Consider the following 22,800-nt stretch of genomic DNA (forward strand, 5'->3'; position numbering starts at 1 on the left):
TGCCACTGAAATGACGCAGAGAGCTTGATCAATACAAGATGGAACTGATGTATAGTGCTGTTTCACTGATTTAGAAACCTATAAGTCTTCTTCCCACAATGACTGGTCACAGTCCTTGAGAATTTGAGAAGGCGGATGTGCAATCTCTATGGCAACTGAAGTTTTCATGCACACAGAGTCCAAGCTCCAGATTCTCTGGTTATTCTTAATCTGGGTGTGTGAAAATAGCCTGGAAATACCGCACTCTGCTACTTCACTTTGCTTCGTAGACAGAGTCTGGAATGGCATAATAGAGAAGTGTTTTCTCTCTCGCTAGGGGGCACTTTTCTGAAGTTTAAAATCATTGGTTACCCGTAAGCCAATCAGATACGTTTAGTTATGACGTATGTTATGCGCCCTGTACAGCTGCATCGAAGCACAGACATCATGCATCGAACTCAAATCTATGATTGATCTTCCACTGTAAACCTGTTGTTAAACACTCTTCTTGTTCTGGCTTCAGTTTGAAAAAGAGTTGAATGTTCTCCATAACAGAGCGAATTGCATCCCATGTCTCGTTTCCCATTTCTGCGGTCGTTTCGGTTTTCGATTTCTCTAACCTACAATGTAAAACTCGGGGCTTAGCATCTACGTCACGGCTCTCAGCCCGCCCTCTGTTCGTTGATTGGCCCGGCTGTTTCCAGACCGGTGGCAAACAGAAAGCTCTGATGCTGTATCAGACTGAGTACAGAAGCGAAATGAAATTGAGCGGAAGTAGGAGGTCTGACGTAGTCAGGCTAGTGTGAAAAGGCCAGTCCTCTGAAACACAACCGTTTGGTCATGCAGCAAGGTAAACGTGTTTTGCAGAATATTTTAACATCCTTGAAATAAGAGACACTTATCGAGAAGGGGGGGAAAAAAATCTTAATTATTTTCAGAGAAATATAAGAAAAGTTTGTAGGAAAAATAGAAATTATTTCATCCATTTGAGCATAAATCTTTTAGAAGTCTCTGAAAATAACACTAGTAAAGGTTTAATGTTTTAAGTATGTTGAGAAATGTTAACTGGAAAACAAGACATTAATACGATTAAGAAAATAATTATTTTGCAATATGCCACTTGTGAGCAGCATGACCAAAATAATAAACCACCACTTAATTACTGAATCCAGGCATTTCAATCAGTTGCATTGCCACAGAAGTATAAAATCAACCACCTAGCAATGCAGTCTGCATTTACAAAACAAACAAACAAACAAACAAAAAAAAGATAATTTTGAAGAGCTGTCGTGCTGCTTCCTATTTTGTGTAGAAATGGCGATACATTTGATATTTCAGGAATCTTTGATAAATAGAAAGTTCAATGAACAGCACCGACTATTTTTTAACATTGATAATAATAAATATTAAATGTTTCTCGAGCAGCAAATCAGTACATTAGAATGATTTCAGAAGGATAATGTGACACTGAAACTTTTCTTTGTTAACAACATCTAAACGATAAATAATAAATGAACGTTGTGTTCCTTAATGCAAATGAATGAAATCAAACGCAGCTAGCATTTACAGTGAATCGATACTGAAAACAGTACTGTTACAGCAGACATGTCGTGCATCAGCCTAAGCCTAGATTTATATAATTACATCACAGCCATTTCAAAGTGTATGATAGTACTAAGCAATCTCAAATTCTCACCACCTTTCATAAAAAGTTACCGGGCAAGTAACACGTTTCAGTGCTGATGCTGCTCGCATTTGGCCCTTTGAACCATTGTTGTTTAGATGAGAGAGGTTCAATTCAATTCAAGTTTATTTATATACCGCTTTTTACAATACGAATCGTTAAAAAACTTTACAGAAAAATATGTTTCTACAATATTTAGTAGTAGCTACAATATAAGGTAGAGGTTTAAGGTAGAGGTCTAGTAGAGGTAACAATATAACTCCTGCTTCTGTGGAAGACATTAAATCATCCACCTATAACAATGGAGGTTTTTCCTCATCGTGGCCAGCTAAACAGTCTCCTGGGAATCTCTGCATAGCAGAAAACAAATTGCTTTCCGATTAAGGCCAAACAGAAACAGCTGAGCAAAACTAAGAAAAATATCACACAGCCCATTAAGAAAATAGACGTGCATGTTGAAATCAAGGATCCGTTTGTCATTTGGTTGAACCTGTGAGTAACTGGATGCTTTGGTGAGACGCTGAAGTATTGCCTGATCAAGTATTTCAATATCCCAAAAACACTTGATTCTCCAGAGAGACCTGGAGTTGGCAAGCAATACCACATATCAAAACACACTAACAAACACACACGCTGACTCCTGTCAACCATTATGCAAATCATGCTAATCATGCTTAACTAACAGCTGCTGCATGCACAGCTGTGCTACACATCCTGTGATGGAGAAAACACATTAGAACAGCTTATCTGTGCTGAGAAAGACCAGAGCTCAACAATAAAAGAGCAGCAGCCAGTCTGTTTCAGAGTTTCAGGCCAGCTGACAGATCAGACTCGCAGATGCAGCACATATGCCTTGCAAAACTAAACATTTGGATTTCTGTTCTGTATCGAACAGAGTTGATGTGAATTCAGCCAACGTCAACATAGAATATCACCACGGTAGTGTTAATGTGTTGTGTCTAAATAAATAAATACATATTTATAGTGTTCTCAGTTAGAACAATTCAAAGATCATTTGTAAACATTTTCCAGGAAAAGTGAATGTACACATTATAAGCATAATTTGCATATATTTTTGCTAATAAAAATTATATCATCTAATATTTATAAGCCTGTATAAATGATGAAAGATACTAAATAAATGTATGTTTAAACTAAAAATTGTATATTTAAAAAAAAAAATCATTCATTAATTTAAACTAAATACATTATACGTGCATTGAGTTTACTGTGATAGACAAACAGAAGACTAGACTGACAATAGGATTATATAGTTGGAAGACAACTACAGAATAAAAACATCACAGAGATATTTTCACCTTATACTGACATGCAAATCTAATTCCTGTAAGTGGAGAGTTTGTTCCATGCAAACATCACTTAAACTCAATTTAATCAGGACTGTTCCGAAACATCCTTTGTGCTGGTCTACCTTAAGCCCAACAATCATATACAGCAATAATGAAAACCTTTTGACATAAATACAGCTGTCGTTTCACTTCTTAGTTGCATGAAATAAACGGCACTGATTCTAAAGATTGTAGTTGCTTTCCTAAACTGAAAGCGTTTCTATTACACAGCCCACCTCCCTTCACAAACTCACATCAGTCGGGACAGACTGCAGCTCAGATCAGACCAGGACACAGTAACATGACAACTGTCACTTCTGATTCACTTCCACGCTTCTGCTTCACCAGGAAACACCTGATTCCTGAACATGCATCTGTTACTGTCATAAGCTCAGATAACCATATATATATCATCTAAGGCTTCCTAAAAATAACCAGTTGACACTCAAACTCAAGCAATTCATTTCGATGTTACAGGCAGGCATGTTATACAGAGGACAGTCATGACAGTCATTTAGACCACATTCGATGATAACAAGTTTTACAATACTCATATTTTTACAGGATGCAACACGTACTGTGCACAGAATCCCTGGATGACCTATTTTTACATTTCTGTTCAACTAAGAAAGGGATACTGTATCCAGTTTAATGCAATACACTCAAGTTAATGATGAAGAATCAAAGTAACATCAGCTGGGATCTTTTTTCTTTACTCATATAACCAGACCTCCATACTTTTTCTCAAAAAAATTTATTTAAAAATGTTACTTATGAGATGATAAATGAACTGCGCCTGCTGCAGTTAACATGCAATGTAAAAAGTGCACACAACTGGTTATGCCATTTCAAATGTTATTGTTGTAATAATTTTGCATGCTATTTTAAAACAACATACTGAAAGGCAGTAAACTGTGTAATGTGCAAACTGAACCAAGAAGCATGGTAGTATTGCTCACATGGTTCAAGTCAACAAAAACTAAAACAAAAACCATAAAAAACATTTTCATTATCTGGAAAAAAAGTTAACTGAATTAAATAAAATGAAATATTTAAAAAACTATTTTAAAATAAAAAAAATAAAAAAAAAATATTTAAAAAATAAAAAATATTTAATATTTTAAGTGATGTTTCAAGTATAAAAAGAAGTAAAACTGAATAAACTACAACTATATAAAACAACGAAAAAATAATAAATGATGATGATGAGATAGATATATATATATATATATATATATATATATATATATATATTAGGGGTGTAACGGTTCACAAAATTCACGGTTCGGTTCGATACGATACACTGATGTCACGGTTCGGTTCGGTTCGGTTCGATACGTTTTAGATACAGCAAAATGTAAAAACATCTCAACTTTTCAGAATGCCGCAAGCGCACCGCGGGTCATGTGACAAGAACTAACCAATCAGCTTCATCCTTTCCCGTAACAACGTTGAGAGCTCAGCCAAGATGAAGGAACAGCTGATCATAGTTGTATATGGATTGCAATTTTGAAATAAATTTAGTAGCAGAGCTACTGCAAGCGATTTTTAGAGCTGCAAATCCATTTATCCTTCGCTGAAATTTCCGCGTCTCATGGAGAGAGCACGTCATTGTTGCTTAGCAAAGACAGACGCCTCATGAGCGCTTCTGCCCGAGCGCTTTGGAAAGGAGGAGAAAGACGTGCTTAGCGTTTTCCACGCGTTTTTAGGAGCGATATGTGAACGGCCCCTAAGGCGCTCGCTCACTCAGCACGCGCTGAAGGCTCGTTGCAAAATGTCTAATGCATTTAACAGACCAGAAATATAAGATCCTAAAATAACCAACAGGTCTGGTGTTTGGGTTGGATTCCCTGTAAGCAATAGTGTCTAAATGCTGCAGGGATAGTTTGCTGCGTGCATGTTTCTCCTTTTTTTCGTCTTTTCCCAGATAGTACTGACGCATATATCCCAGATATTCCCGCTGGGGTTTTTTTTTTTTTTTTTTTTTTTTTGTATTCCCGCTGGTGTACCCTGTCATGTTGCAGATGCGACATACCGTTGTTTTTTTATCCACCACTCTCTTGCCATCACCATTATAGCTTAAAGGGAATCCAAAGTGCACCCAAACACCAGACCTGTTGGTTATTGGGGGATCTTCTCATTTCTAGTCTGTTAAACGCATTGGCTATTTTGCAACGAGCCTTCAGCGCGTACTGAGTGAGCGAGCGCCTGCTGAGTAGCCTAACATAAACATATAAGATGGTGTTTTTTTCTTCTTCGGGAGTGTCAGGGGCGTTGCCTGTTACGTTGTTTGGGTTATTGGGCTACCTTGTTGAACGCATATCATTATATTTCTATCTCTCTCTTTTTTTTTTTTTTTCCAAATATAATTAATTACTCCAACGAACCGTTCGGTATACATAATGCGTACCGCGTACCGAACCGAAAGCGTCGTACCGAACGGTTCAATACGAATACGCGTATCGTTACACCCCTAATATATATATATATATATATATATATATATATATATATATATATATATATATACACACACATATATACACACACATATATACACACACACACAAACACACCCCCATTTAAAATAATGACAAAAACACAAAATTACTAAAGTACTAAAAAATAAAATCTAATGATCAATGATACTAAAACAACACTCAAATTTCCTGGCTACAGATAAAACACTTTCCCAGTTCTCTCTTCATCATGCTCACTTCACTTTACTGTAAAACAACAAACTTCATTCTCTAATGTCAGCGTTTCAGCAGATTCTTGTTCTTGCCTTAATTAAGAGCTCCGCTCCAGCTTATCTTAAAAATGTCCTCAAACACTGCACTGACAACACAATATCCCGGTGTGAAAGAGACTGTTACGGGTAATCAGTGCTTGGTGAAAATCAGATCATAAAAAGCTGGTATTCAGAGCGATCAAGAAGACATGGCTCTCAACCTCTTCTTGAAAAGTGAAGATGGAATTAACGGGGACATTAACAACCTAACATAAGAATCTTCAGTAATGAGCATTAACAACTTCAAATTAAGTCCCATTTTCACCGGCGGCCCATAATGGCTCACTGACAGTCCTGATCCATCAATATTAAACCCGCTGACACTGTTAGACCGACTTATCCAGGAACTCCAGGAGGTGAATCTCTTGCACAACTCTTTTCATGTCCTCTGGAGACGCAGGGATTCACAATTTTGCCGGGAGGCTTCACTCAATCCCCTGACAGGTGGAGGATCTGACAGCGGTCAGCCGAATCCTGCCCACACTACTGGACTCCTAGCAGACAACCCTAAAACTGACATGCTCAGCGAAAACTTCCTGAAATTCACACACACACATACATAGAGGTCTTGTACTTTCATTCCATCTGAATGGAGAATGGAACGCTTTGCGAATCAATGGTTTTTGTGTCATGCAACAAGGCACCGAGGGATCAGGGATCAGAGACAATCAGTGCACAATCTCAAGATCCACTAAAGCGCGCATGAGGAAAATGGGAGAGGTAAAGTTAGACTGAAATTGATTGGGAACACCTAGCCACTCAAACAACGTCACATCATCTCATTTTATTCAGAACAATACTTTCAATATCTCTAAACATTAAATCCTGAGAAATATCATCCATACAGTGGACATAGATAAAAATCAGCCTATTAGCCTTCAAATCTTTTCAGATTCATTTAGATATCTTAACACATTTTAAGTTGTTATTTAAAAGCCCTAAAATTACAAGCTGAAAAATGCATTCAAATTCACTGATAATAAAAAAAATAGATAAGAGCACTCACATTTTCAGAAAGTAGAAATACCTCGATTAACTGTGCAACATGTACAAAATAATGATATGAAAAAGATGAATAATGGGATATATGTACTGGGATGATTACATAATTGTTCCATATGAATGTCTTGACTCATAATATGACTCGGGTTACTCCGGGTTTCCCTAAAAGTACAAACCTACAGTAAGTCAGATTGGATGAGAAAGCATCTGCTGAAGGAGGAATAGTGTATGGTAATCACATAAATGACAAGAGTATGAGCAATGTGTCAGTCCCTCTGGGCTCCTGGAACACAAAACCTGTCCACTGATGTTCCCCTCGATAAGCAAGATGTCAGGTTTACTCCGGATCATAGCTGTGATGACAGATCTGGGGGAAGCCCTCTTTCGTAATGCTGTCATCTTCATGTGGACCGGAGAAGTGATGTGAAGAGCCCTGACGCAAGCTGCTTTCCTCACACATAAACGTTGTGTAGAAGAAGTGTTATTTTTCTGTGTCTTGGTGATCTAATGAGGTCTAGAAAAAGGGAGTAAATGGGTCTAAGAAAAGTCTTCACTAGCACTCCTGAGACAGATGTGGACCGGATCTCTTCCGAGAGTTGCAGTGCAATATAAATCATAATTCATGTGAACGGGAGTCACGAAACCCTTCAAGACACACAGCAACTTCATATTAAGGAAGTATATTTCTTCCCATCATCAGTCAGGAATGTAAATAACTCTCAAAAGATGCCTCTTTTGCTACTCAAGGATGTATTTATGTGATATTAGTGGTGGGCGGTATGACCAAAAATTTATAAAATCACAGTATTTTTTTTTTTATTATACCAGTTTCACAATACATGACAGTATTTTTTTCATGCATGACCGGATGAAATCATGCATGACCGGATTGTCTCATGCAAAAAAGACTGCCTGCTTAGTAACAAAAAAGCTGATTTGCTGCTCAAGAAATATTTCAGATTTTTATCAATATTGAAAAAAGTTGTGATGCTTCATATTTCTATGAAAACCCATTATACCGTTTTTCTGGATTCTTTGACTCACAGAAAGTTCAGAAGAATAGAAACATTTATTAGAAACAGAGATCTTTGTAACAATTTAAATATATTTTGATCACCTGAATGCATCCTTGCTGAATACATGCATTCTTTTTTTTTTTAAGCAGATTAATGCAAATAGTGATTTAACCATGTAACAGGCAAAAGCCTAACATACACAAATGCCATCCTGCATGACAAAAACACTGTTACAGGATGGAAATTCAGTGTAACACAATCTCTGTCATTTATATTTCATGAAGCGTGCCTCTTCACAAAACAGAAGCCGTGGCAGCTATAGTGTTCAACCTTGCAGGCTAAAAATGAAGAGCCCGTAACTACTGAAAACACAATATTCAGTTTACAACAGGAACACAAGAAAAAAAAGCCATTTACACAGAGAACGAGCTAAACTAATAATAATTAAAAAAGTAAAGTAATGATGTAGAATGTACAAAGCAGAACTCATTAATTCCAGTTTATTTTGCTGGCTCAGATATCCAGATTTATTCATTTCTCAGCAAGAGTAGAAACACAGCACATGTGCTCATTAACATCCAGCTAGAGTGCATAATGATCAATACGGATAATAATAACAGCCACAAACAGCAAACACAGCATTTCTTACTAAAATCCACACAGCAACTGCACAACAACACAATTCTATAGAGCTGCACACATGTGATCCTCACACAACTGTCAGCTCTTAACACACACCACCATCTGGTGGCTGACGAAAGAAGTGCTTCACAAACTTTATTTTGATTTATATAATCAGGCTGCTCCAGTAAGCCATAAAAATCCCTGGTATTACAGGACTTCTTTAATAACATCATGGATTTCTCAAAAGAACATCATGTCAATATTCAATAGTTTATTTTTATGATTCAATCACACTGAGAAATTTGACCTGCCCTCCTTCACAGACGTCACATGACATTAATGTCTGACGTCATGTCTTCAGTCTTCACAGAACTGGATCTCCACCTTGTGTTCAGATATGCTAATTACAACCACCCAATGCTACAGCCATCACATCAAGACTCGTTTCATTTGCAAAAGATTTCAGAAGTACATTACTTGGAGTCATAATGGAAGAAGAGTGAATTGCTGGGAAACCATTAAGTGCTGACCACAAGATTGTATCTGGCTATGTCTAGTTATTCACTACAGTGTAACTGGAACTCAGACAACTCAGACTCAGACTCAGACACTATGTGCATAGGAATGGTATTACATTGCACAAATTGCAATTCAATGTTCATTTTGTGCCTGCAAAAGAGCAAAAGAATAGTTTTGATAACCAAGGTTTGGCTAAGTCACCTGATTCCATCTTTCCACTGCAAAGATGACTATAAATTGTTAAAAAGGCCAATTACCTTTCAACTGGCAAAATTGCAAATATTGCAATAGCTGCTATTCTATTAATGATAGGTAAAAATTGATAGCCTGAATGCACTGTAAGTCGCTTTGGATAAATAAATTTATGCATAAATAAATGCATAAATTTAATTTTAATTTAATGCAACATTCTAGCAATGCAAGTCAAAATTATCTAAGGTGAACAGTATCCTGAAAAAAATATGATTGATTCATTTTTTTAAATAAAGAATTAAAAGAAAGAGATAATTTGGAAATTGGAGTTTGAAGTGCATCAGCTGATAGCTGGTGGTTTTTCAGCAGGTGTAAGGAAATCGCTTTTGTGGGTTAAACTTAATTCTACTGAGTGCTGCCCTGACGGATAGATGAGAGGAGAGTGTGCTCTTACTATCACCTTAACCAGTCAGGTTATACACCTTCAACTCCAACACCACAACAGACAACGGATCTGCAGTGCTCTTTAATGTGCAAGACACAAATTATTGACAAAGCATAGCAGAAAAGAGTGACTCTCAACTTGCATATTAATACCACATACTAAGCGTGTATACTTCACCGGTGAAAGAAAAGTACATACAAATCATATTCTATGGTTTGGGATTCTGGGATAGGACTGGGTGATACAACAAAATAAAAACTTACTTCGACAAATTAATAAGAATGTTTGATCAATTCAAGAATACGATTTTGCAAAAAGAACCATCTGGTTAAAGAAAGTTCTGCAGCACACGTGAAGTGCACAACATGTAAACATTCTGTTTTATACGCAATCTAAAAATCAAGACAATTAAAAATTCAAAAGATGGTAAATGTTCTGTAAATGCAGCTTTCAGCCCGTCACCATCATGAAACATGAAATATCAGACACACAGTAGAAGTTATTTACTTTATAGAGCGCATGTGTCACACGTGAGCAGTTAATTATAGGGATGGACACTTTAAAAAAATATTGCATAAATAAAATATTCGGATATTTGAGCTAATAAAAAAAGGAATATTCGAATATGTGTTTATTTAAATGAGAAAGATGTTATTTTTTAAATAATAAAATGAATCAAACATTATTTTTGTCACCATTTCTGAGCTAGCTCATCATGTTATATTCACAACAACCTTAAACATTACATCCTGTGTTATTTTTTGCTCATGTAAAAACATTAAACAGTGTGTTTTTAATGCAAACTCAGACCAAGTGAAAAAAGGCGGCTATAAAGCATGTCGAGTCGGCATATAGTTAGTGTTTGCAATGTAAAAAAAAAAAAAAAAAAAAAAAAAAAAATTAATAATATATATATATATATATATATATATATATATATATATATATATATATATATATATATATATATATATATATATATATATATATATATACACACACACACACACACACACACACACACACACACACATCAACATGATCAGGTAAAAGACAGCTCCCCATGCCTTGTGTAATGTGTGGTAAGGCACTTAACTCTTTTAACTGTGTGTTTTAGTTTGTGTGCTCAGGATTTATCAGAGATTCACTGCACTCACAGCCAGCAAAGCAACATTTCAGCAAATTCAAATATATATTTTTTATTATTTCAGATTTAATATTTGAATTTTCGTGCACACCCCTAGTTAATTAGGTGCGTCATGTGCTCGGATAATTTTTCTCTAAAATGTTATTATTGTCATATGTGTCTAATTTTAACATTTTAGAACATTTGCATTCAAAACCATGATTAAATCGGAATAAAAAAAGAAAAAATTGCCCATTCCTATTTTGGGATGAACAAACCCTACTCCATACGGTATATATGAAATGTCTCCTTTTGGCAAGTGCAATAGATAAAGCAGATTTGGGACTAATGTTTACTTGCTACTGTCAAACTGAAGTGTGCTGCAATCAAAGCCCAGTCTTGTGCACACTGATAAGAGATCTGCCCATGTTAACCTAGTTAAGTACTATTGTTACACAAGTACCATATTGTTTGGCTTAAGGAGACACACAGTAAGGCATGAGCGGCATTCTCTTTCGCAGCTTCAGTGTCTATCTTTCCCTCCATCCTTGAATTAGTGATGAGTGTGATTGGAAATGCATGCTTCTTCCTGACCCGGATGCAGCTTGCATTGAAGAACAAGGGATGATGGAAGATACTCTGCACTGTTAGCGATCAGATTAGGGATGTCAATTTTCAATTATTTCCATGATCGATAGTCGTATAAATTAACAATCAATTAATCGTTAACCTTAATGCTGCAAAATGCGTCTATTGCAGTGGTGCAGTATGACAGGATGTGTAAATGCCAATCAAACAACAAAAAAAATACAACACCAACAACAAAAAAACCTTTCTCACCCGAATTAAAGGGGGTTTAGTTTGAATAAATGCATATGAATAGAAATGAATATAAAATGAATAGATGTGATTTTGAGCATTTGATGAAATGAAGAGAGTGCGTCATATTTGAGATCATTTTACTGACAGATGAACGCGCCTCTTTACATGGTTTGTGGTGCTCGGCGTTGGATTTTAAAACACAATTGTAATGTTTTCGACTGATATTTTGGCATTTAAAATAAAAATATCTCAAACGTAACTGTGCTGCATGTGGCTGTGCTGCAAGTGAACTGCTTCCTTCGGCGCTGCTGAAAAAGTACCTGTTGAACAACTGTGGCTCACATTAACCATTTTTATTTGAGTATTATGACCAGTACTTAGTTTGATCCTGCAGGATCATATTCCAGAAAATGTCAGATTTGTAATTTTGGCATCCCGGTAGGCTTACTTGTTTTTAAATATGGTGTATTAGATCATGACCGTGCGTGCAGACGATGATTGAGCGAGTGCGGGTTTGGCTAGATTTGGAGTTTATTGCTCACGTCTCGTTCGCCATAAATCCAAATCTTTCTTTATTCGCAATGATTTGAATGTTAAACTATTATTTATAATGTTTACTTTTGTTTGTGCACTCACAATAAAAAACAGAAGATTTGTAAAATCTTGTAAAATAAAGCAAACAAACAGAATGTGCGTTGTCATCCTTTCCTTTCTGTGAACTTGTTTATGGAGTGCTGCGACACACTGTTTTAAATCTGTAATCTTAATTAAGTCAGATAGGCTATATTTAGCTTTTTTTATGAAAACAAACTGTTATTTTTATTTTAGGCCTATTACATAGGCTATGCATTTTCTTTAAAGCATCCCATTTGTCATCAATTCCTTTAAGCTGCAGTAGGGAACTTTTGACGTTCTAGCTGTTAATAAACAGAACTGCTTGCGTCTTGCAGAAGAACATAGTAGCCAGAACTACTTCTCTCTGTTTGTCTATGAAGAATCACAAAGGTACTGGGTTACTCCGCCGCGGTACCCCCGAAGCAATCTAAAATAGTCTGAATATAAACACTTATTATAGATGCACCCTAGTGATTCAGGACAAGCTAAAAACACAGTTTGGAAAATGGATTCATGGTGTACTCTGTGTGTTATATACATTTTTCTACATTTTGAACACAAACAAAGTTACGGACCGCAGCTCTGATTGGTTGATTTCTTACCGGGAGCGGTCTGTAACCGCAAATGGCAATAGGACACTGGGAGGAGCCAGAGGAGCTTGATTTTTTCACAGATTATCGGTCTCATATTCTACTCTCAGGACATGATGACAGGTTTAACAAATATGTAAAAAATATATATTTACAAAAGTTACCTACTGCAGCTTTAAAGCATCCATTTTTTTCATGAATTAAGAATTCGTTTATTTATTATTTTGTTCCCTCAATTAATTTAAATCATGGGTTAAGGTAAAAAATTTATGAAACATGAACAGTTGCCACAAATTAATAAGTCGTAGGAACAAATGAACAAATTGTAGGAATGAATAGACTATCTTTCACTGTGTCCGGCACAATATGAAACAATTATCTGGTGAAATGACTTAGTTACTACATTTCTATTGCTTTCCATGTTGAAGAACTTTGTGTTGTTTCTATTCTAATACAAATAAACTTGAATTCTAATGTACTTTTAAAGTTTAAATCAAATTAAAAGCCTCATTTGTACATTATGAATGAATGCTGATGCATTTATATACGGTCACCGTCACTCACAGCCGCTTGCACGTGTTTTGAGCACGAGCTGGACGCAGCCCAAAATTAAATCGGTTAACTGACCATCGACAGCTTTAATCGATTGCATCTCTTATCGACAGTTAATCGATCATCGATTAATCATTGACATCCCTAGATCAGATCATTCACATCTTGAGTTTGAAAGGAAGATTTATGGAAGCACATAATTTGATACTAGGGCTGGGCGATAAAAATTAAATAAATAAATAAATAAATAAAAATAAAATAGAAACAAGTACAGAGAGTGCATTCTGTCAACTTTTTGGTGCATGCAATTAATTTAAACTATGCAACTGGGATAAGTACAAGTTTTTTAGCTAAGAACACAAGTCTGTCAACTGTCTGCGGTTTTAAGAGAAGCTCTGTGGCATGAAACTATGTTCCCTCTGACACTAAAAATCCTCTTAGATGGGGAGCTAGCTGCTAAAGCACATAGCTATTTCTTATTTATAAATATATATAAATGAATACCAAAGACGTTTGCACTCTCTCTATCTCAATCTCGCTCTAGTCTCTCTGTCTATATAATGAACACTGGTAAATATAGCAGTCAAATTCCCTAATAGTACTTCCAAATAGCCATAGTCTATGTTTCTCTATTCAAACATCAGCGGTCGAGTAAGTGCATTTATTCAGTGATTACAATCGCAATCAATACAGTCGAGACCTCATGACAGAACTGCATTTCTGCCAGCAAGACTCTGAACGTGGCAGTACAATCAAGATCTTTGTGATTTTTATCAATAGCAGCAAGTACAAATTTTCATCACGAGTAGGTGCTTTATGATCCATTGTTGTGATATGATGGGACAACCACCATATGCCTTGTAACGCGAGCCCCTCTTCTCAGAACTGACACCAGATCAGCTGTTAACGGTCGGCTGAGCGAGTGTTACAGTAAAGCACAATAGACACGCTGACTGACTGCTGTCCCTGATACACAACACCATACAGCGAAACACCAGCACATGAAAACAGCTACAATAACTCTACAGATCATACCATTTATAACGGGTCTGTGTTTGCCTGATGCATGCAGCTTAGATTGTTAATGGTTTAGTGTGAGTGAAAACTGCAACAGGGAGCTGACACAGATCCATATACATTTCCTAACCTGGAGCAATGATGCTGAAAACCCATCAATCCCACAATAACGAAGATGAACTTTTGACATGCTGAGATGTTATCTCTCTGTGCACTTTTTCCTCCTCCTCACTTCAGAGATTGATATGCCCTTCCCTTTGTTGGGCAAATATGCCAGCGACCCAGTTGATGAAAATAAACCCTGAGCTGCTTGCATGGAGGCACATGGACTGCAGTTCTGCTTTGGATTTAAGGTGGAAGTTTCAATTCGGACATTCAATTTGATCTATATGTAATCTATATGAAATTCAAGACAAAAATGCTTTGTGATTAAAAATAGTAAACCATTGCAAATAAATTCCAATCCACTTTAAAGCTGTAATAAAACTGCAAATATACCAGTGACCACACATATATAATGTACCAAGTTCAGCAACCATAAACCTACAGTTGTTTACACCGGACACGAGCAGCACAACTCTGATAAACAAAATCGCTTCCATCAAGTGCCCATCTGCATCAGCTTCAAAAATGCCACCACAAAACTCCTCCAAACTCTATATTGGAGTGACCACGTATCAACCGGTTGCTTGAACACCAAGCTTTTGACAAGTTTACATTTAAAACAAATCAAGTGCACTTATGATCCAAAAACATAGCCCAATATGCACAACATCCTAAAAACTAAAAGTCCAGTGCACGCAACTGCCTAGTCTATTTCTTACCTGTACTTCATGCCTGTCTGGTACGATACACACTCCTCCAGTGCCAGGCCGTTCATCTTGAGGAAGTCTTCCATGTTCTTGATCTGGGCAGCGATCCTTTGCTCCCTGAGCCGCTGGAGTTCGGCCTGTTCTGTGTGCCTCGTCGACTGGTTCAGACCTTGGTCCGAGTGGTAGCGGCTAATGCCGCTCCGTATGCTCTCGCTGTAGGTCATGGCCAGCATCTTGCCTCCACTGCTGCTACTACTGCTCTTCCGAACCGGTTTTGGGATCTGCAGGTTTTCGGAGGGGAGAGTGGATTTCCGGCGACCAACGGTCCCCCCCGCATACCCTCCCGCAAACATGATTGCACCCCGTCCCTGACCACCCCGCTCTAACACACTTTCAAGGACGCTCTCGCACCTGTCTGATTGTGGCACGAGTCACTCACACACGCACCAAGCACAAGCAGGCTTGGGGAATGGGGACCAGGACTGAATCGAGAGCTGGGTTGAGGCATCGCCTTAAATAGCACAGGTGAGGAGGGAACAAAACAGGTCCGTGCTATCAGTGGCAGAGAACTCTGGCCATGCGTCTTGTAATCAGAGATGATCCCGCCCCTTTCTTGACAGATACAATGGCGCAGGAACAAGACTCAGGTGGGTTCAGGCAGGTGCTGCGAGCCTCAGGTAAGAAGGAACACCAGAGGGCATACAATACACACACACCAGGCTCATGCAAGAAACCCATCTGTCCAGACGGCACATGCAATTACAGACATTCACTGCAGGTCGTCTGGGAGGAAAGTGACACCACTCATTTGTATCCATGGAAAGTGCTTTATTAAAACCTCCTAAATGTCCTTATTCTCTCTGGAACAGGATGCCACAGCGATTATTTTGTTATGGACCCTTTTCAAAAACTGATGCATTTCCACAGTTAATAATCATTTATAAAATTTATTTTACAAAAAAAAAAATGTTGCAAAGGCTTTTTATTTCACATAAATGCTGATTTTTGGATTCTTCTATTCATCTAAGAATGCTGAAAAAAATTTACTCATGTGTTAAATATTGATAATCAGCAAATCATCATATTAGAATGATTTGATTTCTTAAGGATGTGACACTGGAGTAATGATGTTGAACATTCCCCTTTGATCACAGGAATAAATTACATTTTAAAATATATTCAAATAGAAAATAGTTATTTTAAATAGTAAAAACGTTTAAAACTTTTGCTGTACTTTGGATCAAATAAATGCAGGCTTGGTGAGCAGAAGAGACTTCTTTAAAAACATTAAACATCTTACTGTTCAAAAACTGTTGACTGGTAGGTCAAGAAATGTTCTTTTGTAATGTTTTATATTATATTGTAATGTGTGTGTGTGTGTGTGTGTGTGTGTGTGTGTGTGTATATATATTAGGGATGCACTGAAATGAAAATTCTTGGCCGAAACCGAAAACCGAAAAAGAGAAAACCAAGGCCGAAAACCGAAACCGAAACACCGAAATAAATTATGCCAATTATTAGTACCATTGCATTTATTGCTATGACCGTGTACTAACTTTACTAAAATTAAGATATTGCAATTGCATAAATTAATATTAAAGTTTCAAAGATAATTACAATTACATAACTTATTAAAAAAAAAAAACATAAAAATACATAATAACAAATGATGTAAATATTTATTAAGCACATTGCAACAATGCACAGTATAAAATAAAATTCAAACTAAAAATTTATCCCACTCATGTGTATATTTAATAATAATGTACAGGCCTACTGGCTGCAGAAAGGTTTTAAAATGAACAGTTCTCTCATAAAAACAAAGTGCATTTAGGTGAAGTGCATTTGAAATTGTTCTTTTTAAGGACTAGAAAGTGCATCACTTTTCCAGTTGGCAATACTGTTATCACTTCTGCGGATGGGGACTTCAGACAGTTAACCATCTAGCTGTTGAGCAGTTGAGCTTGTCATCTGCCTGACATTTGAGAAATATTTGAGAGAGTGTATTTAAATAGGGCCAGGGCATAAATAAACATTTTTATCAAATTAAAGCAGAAATCTAGCAGAAAATCTAGCATAAATATGGCTACAATCTGATATTATGTATGTATATATGTTTGTGTGTGTATAAGAACAAAATAGCCAACGTATTATTATTATTTGAGGCACTTTCTTGCAGAATTCCACTGAACATATCAGACAACGATGGTGCATGCCACTCATCTGGTGCAGAGACCAGTCTTTTTTTCTGCGCTCTGATCTGTCTCCTGCGCTTGGCGCTTCTCCGTCTCCACGCGGGTTCTCCACATCCAGCGGCGCCTGGATCATTTCTCGTGCGCGCTGCCTTATTTCCGCATCCAAGTAATGGTCTTTATAACGCGGATCAAGCACATTCGCGATGAAGTGCAGAGGATCCGAAAAGATCTCAGTGAGACGTGTGCTAACAGACTCTATAAGACTGTACTTTTCTTTGTTTTTAATTCGTGGTCCGTCTTAATCTCTTTGTTAGGAGACGTTTTAGTGCTGCGAATAAAGGAGTAAGAAGAGAGAGAATGTTCTCACTGGTGTTAAGTGAATGTCGCGGGGAGCTCGTGGTCTTTGCTATGCAGGTGCACGTGCAGGTCGCGGTTTCTGTTTGCGTCATCACAACATTTCGGCCGTGTTGTTTCGGTGATAAAAGTCTACCGGCCGAAAACCGAAAAGGCCATTTTCGGCCGAAAATTTTCGGTGGCCGAAATTTCGGTGCATCCCTAATATATATTATATATATATATATATATATATATATATATATATATATATATATATATAGTAACACTTTAGAATAGGTAACATTTGTTAACTATTAACTGACATTTATCTCAATAAATTCTTAATTTGCTGCTTATTAATAGTTAGTAAGGTAGTTGTTAGGTTTAGGTACTGGGTAAGATTAGGGATGTAGAATAAGGTCAAGTAGAATAAGCCATTAATATGTTCTTAATCAGCACTAATACATATATGTAATTTCTGTCCCCCTCACTTCTGAAAAGATGGCTACGCCCCTGCTTTACAGCTTAAGTACTAAAAATTCTAACAAAATAAAATAAAAGTAAAACTAAATAGAAATATAAAAAACAAAAAACACACACAAAACAAATGATAACTGAAAATGTGAAAATAAAAGTAACTTAAAATAATACTATAATAAAAAGACTAAAACACTGATACAGATACTGCAGTCGAGTAGAAACACCTGATCATAATCAAAAGTACAGACACTGTACAAGTGACATCCAGAGATTTAATCACTGTCAGTAAGAAACAACTTAAGCTAGAATAGGGAGAAGTCCTTTAACATTTAAAAAAAATAAGTAAATCTTGTGCTTGGTTTAACTCAAATAATTAACCCTTAGGGGACTAAGCCCTTTTTGGTCCGTTTTCTCTATTTTTACATTTCGGCTTATAAACCATATGTAATGAGGATGGACCACCATGTATTTGGTATCAATGGATTCAGAAGACCCTAAGCTACCATAAGCATGCATGCAATATGTCTATAAAGGAAGTATGAGTGAAAAATTGTACAATAAACTAGAGAATTTCAAAGACGAAAATGAGATTTTTGTCATTTATTACTGAAAATCCTACCTCACACAACAATAGTTAAAAGTTTTTGACCCAAAAATATATTTTTCAAACTCTTTGCTTGACAGAAATGGGTTAATGTTCAATCAAATGTGTAAAGATCAATTAAATAATTAACTTTTTTTAAAAACAGTCCTAGGCATGCCAGTGAGCAAAGCAAGGCCTCTCCAGGCCTTTCCAGTAATTGTTCCAGAGCTTGTTCTGCCGTAAATCTTTTACTGCTTGCCATTTTGATAAAACAATTCTGTAATAATGCTGTATCTCTCTCGAATTTATCTCTTTGTGCTCGCTTACAATCACTTTCTGCTTTCTCCACGAGATGCTGATTCTCCGATCGCTCGAATTTAGCTCTTTGTGCTCGCTAACACTCCGATCGCGTTCTGTAACACTCCGATCGCGTTCTGCTTTCTCCACCCTGATGCTGATTCTCTGAACGCTTATTGATTACATGTCTTTTACTTTAGTCCAGCCAGCTTTAACAAGGCTACAGCAGAGCTACAGAGTCCTCTGAATCGCTAGAAGACATAACCTTCCTCTGATTGGGTTAGAAAAAGACTCCTCCCAGCGGCAATTTTTCCATTGGCTGTTGCGTGTTGAATCTGCCTAGCACAATCTTTTTCATTGGCCTGTTTACGCAGTGGTATTGCGCAATAAGGGAAGTGTTTAATATACAAACTGGACACCGCTGTTTTCAGCGGAATCTGAGGAAGACGGCAAAAAAAACCGCATCTCTCTAGCATTAATAGTTTTTGAGATAACTACACATTTGTAAAAGTATGCCATTTTGGGCGGTACCGCCTAATCCGTCCCCAGAGGGTTAAAATAAATAAATAAATTAATTTCTATAGCCCAAATATAAAATTTATGCATATTTTAATAAAGTACATATGATTCAGACCAGGCTTGCCTCTTTGCAAAACGGTCTGCAAAGTTCACTTGTATTGATCTTGTGAATCTTGACTGAATGATGTACTGCAAAAACCACTCAACTACTGCAGAGTAGTCACTCAAAGCTTCACTCAAATGAGTGACGACAAAAAAATAAAGAAATAAAAACTAAAAAGACTACATCTCAAAAGTACAATAACTTGTAGTGCTACAATAACAGGTGTAGGTATTTGAAGCATGTATAATGCTTAAGGGTAAGTAGGGGTGGCTCGATACCATACTTCCAGAACCAATCCTAATCCGATACCAAAATTTCTGTGTATCGGACGATACCGATCCGATACCAGAGCAGTTTTCTTTTAATCAGTCTAAAATTTCTATACCTCAATGTGTTAACCTGATCATCACTCTTATGTGTGTTACACATAATCTACTAAATATAGACAATCATAATCTATGACAAAAATACTATTATAAACTATATACTATATACTATTATAAACTACTGGATAATACAGCAGCAAAAATATTAGAAAAATATTAGTGCACAATAATTTTATAAAATCTAAACATTCAGTGAAAAAAACATTTAGTGGGGAGCAAATAAAAGTAAATAGGTGTAGGACTAAATCTGATCAAATGTAAAGTTGCTCTTTGTATTGTTGTTAAATACATTCATGAAAAACAATATATAAATATATACTATAAAATTAAATGACATATCTTTTAATTTTAGCAGCAACATATATTAAGACAGAATAAGAAAGGCTATTAATAATCTTTCATTGAGCAAAAGTATTGTAATATGAAAGGCTCCATTACAGCGCTGCACAAAGCACTAATGCAGAATGATGCGCTAGACACAACACGGAGTCACAGTGAGCAGCTCTCCACATAGAGAAAGGAAGACATGAGAGACTGATGCGTAGTGTGTTGTATCTGTGCGATAGTTTTACATTTCAGTTAGTGTGCTCGTGAGGAACAATTCATAGTGCTCTCTACTCCAGTGTTGTGATCGAGCAGACATCTGGTAAAAGGCAATGTGCTTTAGAAACAGAACTAAACTCCAGCAAGATAAAGCCCTTTTATGCAAAACCAACGACCTTTATTAAAAAGATTAAGTGCAATAATAGGGACACTGAATAATCTTGGAAAGAGTTTCGTCATCTTGTCGTAAAGTATGAGACATGCAGTTTAAATGCTGAATGGGAGGATGACAGACAGCCGCAGCAGAGAGAAGAGTTTACGTCAACTTGAACTTTAACGACTTAAATATTCATCTGTACTTTACATTAAACTAGTGCACGGAAACTTTATGGTGCTTTTTAATGTTTCTGTTCCTTTCCTGGGGCTTAACAACAGAATAGTATACACATAATACTGGATTTGGATCCAGCAGAAAATGCCAGTATTGGAGAGATGCCGATCCTGAATATCAGACTGGCGCACGTCTAAGGGTAAGGGATGATAATTAAAGGGGTACACCCATGCCAGGCCATCATGCAGAATAACACCTAAAAAAAAAAAAAAAAGACTGACTCATGCACACAGGTTGGCACTCGCACCAAAGACAAAATCGGCACAAAAACTCACCCGTGGTCCTGGAGATCGGCTCATGAACAAGACTTATGAATGTCAATCTGCCCTTATTAACTCAGCAGCCGCCAGCTCTCTGGCCATCCACCCAAACTGGGAGTGTCTAATGGCAGCTTCTAAACCAATTAGTGAAGAAGAGAGCATCGCCCTCATCCTCCCACCCCGCCTTCATCTCCAGCCATCTCCCCTCACGGCTCCATCCATTTTTATCATTCGAGGGGGATACAATTTGTTTCTGCTAACCACAGCAAATAATATCTGGTCTAAATTATTCACAGAAGCTTTGGTCTAAAAGCTTTTGATTGTTGTTCTACATGAAATAATAGATAAAGGCATCACTCGCGTCACTGGATACGCCCCACTCATTGTGTGTAAGGGGGAAACACAGTGATCGATTCATGTCAAGTGGATCTGGGTGATGCAACGTTCAAAGACTAAAAGAGCTTAAAAGGACAGATAAGTGCAAGGCTGTGAAATCTAAAATTCAATAGAGCGTTCATTAGCCTCTAAGCTACAGACTCAGGGGTTTAAAACCCCATCAGTACAACAACTCCTTGATTTTAACCCAAAAAAATGATCCCTCACTAAGACAGGAAGAAAAGTGCACAGCAGATGAGGGTAAAAGAGATGTGTTCAATCTGATCACTCTGGCGCAAAACAGTTGCTTTTGGGTGAGCTTGTGCCATCGAAAAAATTATTGTGTTCGGACAGATGTCATAAAGGCTTGACATACACCTCCTCATTTGAAGAGTTTTGCAATAGTTTCTTCTGCTCAAAAACAAAATATTTTCCAGCGTGGAAACCAATTCAGTGAGCAACAGTGTGAAAATCTTAATGATAGAAAATGAAATTAAGCACACAGATGAATTGTGTAAACAAATTCTATGAACGGGGCTCGACAAAGATGGTCCTGCGGTATTGTCAGTCTTTCAGGCTATTTCTGCACTGTGAACACACTCACAACAGACCCGGAAGAGAAAACAATGCTGAATAAAGTTATGTTATTTCTGGACCAAAATGTATTTTCGATGCTTCAACAAATTCTAACGGACCCTCTGATGTCACATGGACTACTTTGATGATGTTTTTCTTACCTTTCTGGACATGGACAGTAGACCGTACACACAGCTTTAATGGAGGGACTGAGAGCTTTCAGACTAAATCTAAAATATCTTAAACTGTGTTCTGAAGTTAACTTTATTGAACCTAGTTGCCAAGTATTTTTTCATTTTCATTTAGTTTAACTTGATATACTACAATAACTGAAACTGAAATAAAAATTTATAAAAATTACAATGATAGTAAAATAACAGTGGGAAAGCCATGGTTTAAACAGAAAACACACACACTGTCATAAATATCTAACCAAGTGTGAATGTGGAATGACGTGTGAGATCACTGAACATTCACAGAGTCTCTGGGCTCGTGTTTGTCATGCTTTGAGTTTCTGAAGTGTTCCACAGCAAAGGAAACCTGAACTCAATGACATACCTGCAACACTGTTTTAATTCTACATGGAGTGAAATTAAATCTAAGTGCATTGTATTAGGGACT

General features: G+C 36.9%; 1 protein-coding gene across 4 annotated transcripts in view; it reads right to left on the reverse strand.

Moving 5' to 3' along the window:
• Positions 1-22,800, reverse strand: part of LOC128022043 (voltage-gated potassium channel subunit beta-2) — a 96,574-nt gene that overhangs the window by 39,906 nt on the left and 33,868 nt on the right. The gene's annotated exons all lie outside the window — the stretch shown is intronic.

The sequence above is a fragment of the Carassius gibelio genome, chromosome A11 (genome assembly GCF_023724105.1).
Source record: "Carassius gibelio isolate Cgi1373 ecotype wild population from Czech Republic chromosome A11, carGib1.2-hapl.c, whole genome shotgun sequence".
Lineage (NCBI taxonomy): Eukaryota > Metazoa > Chordata > Actinopteri > Cypriniformes > Cyprinidae > Carassius > Carassius gibelio.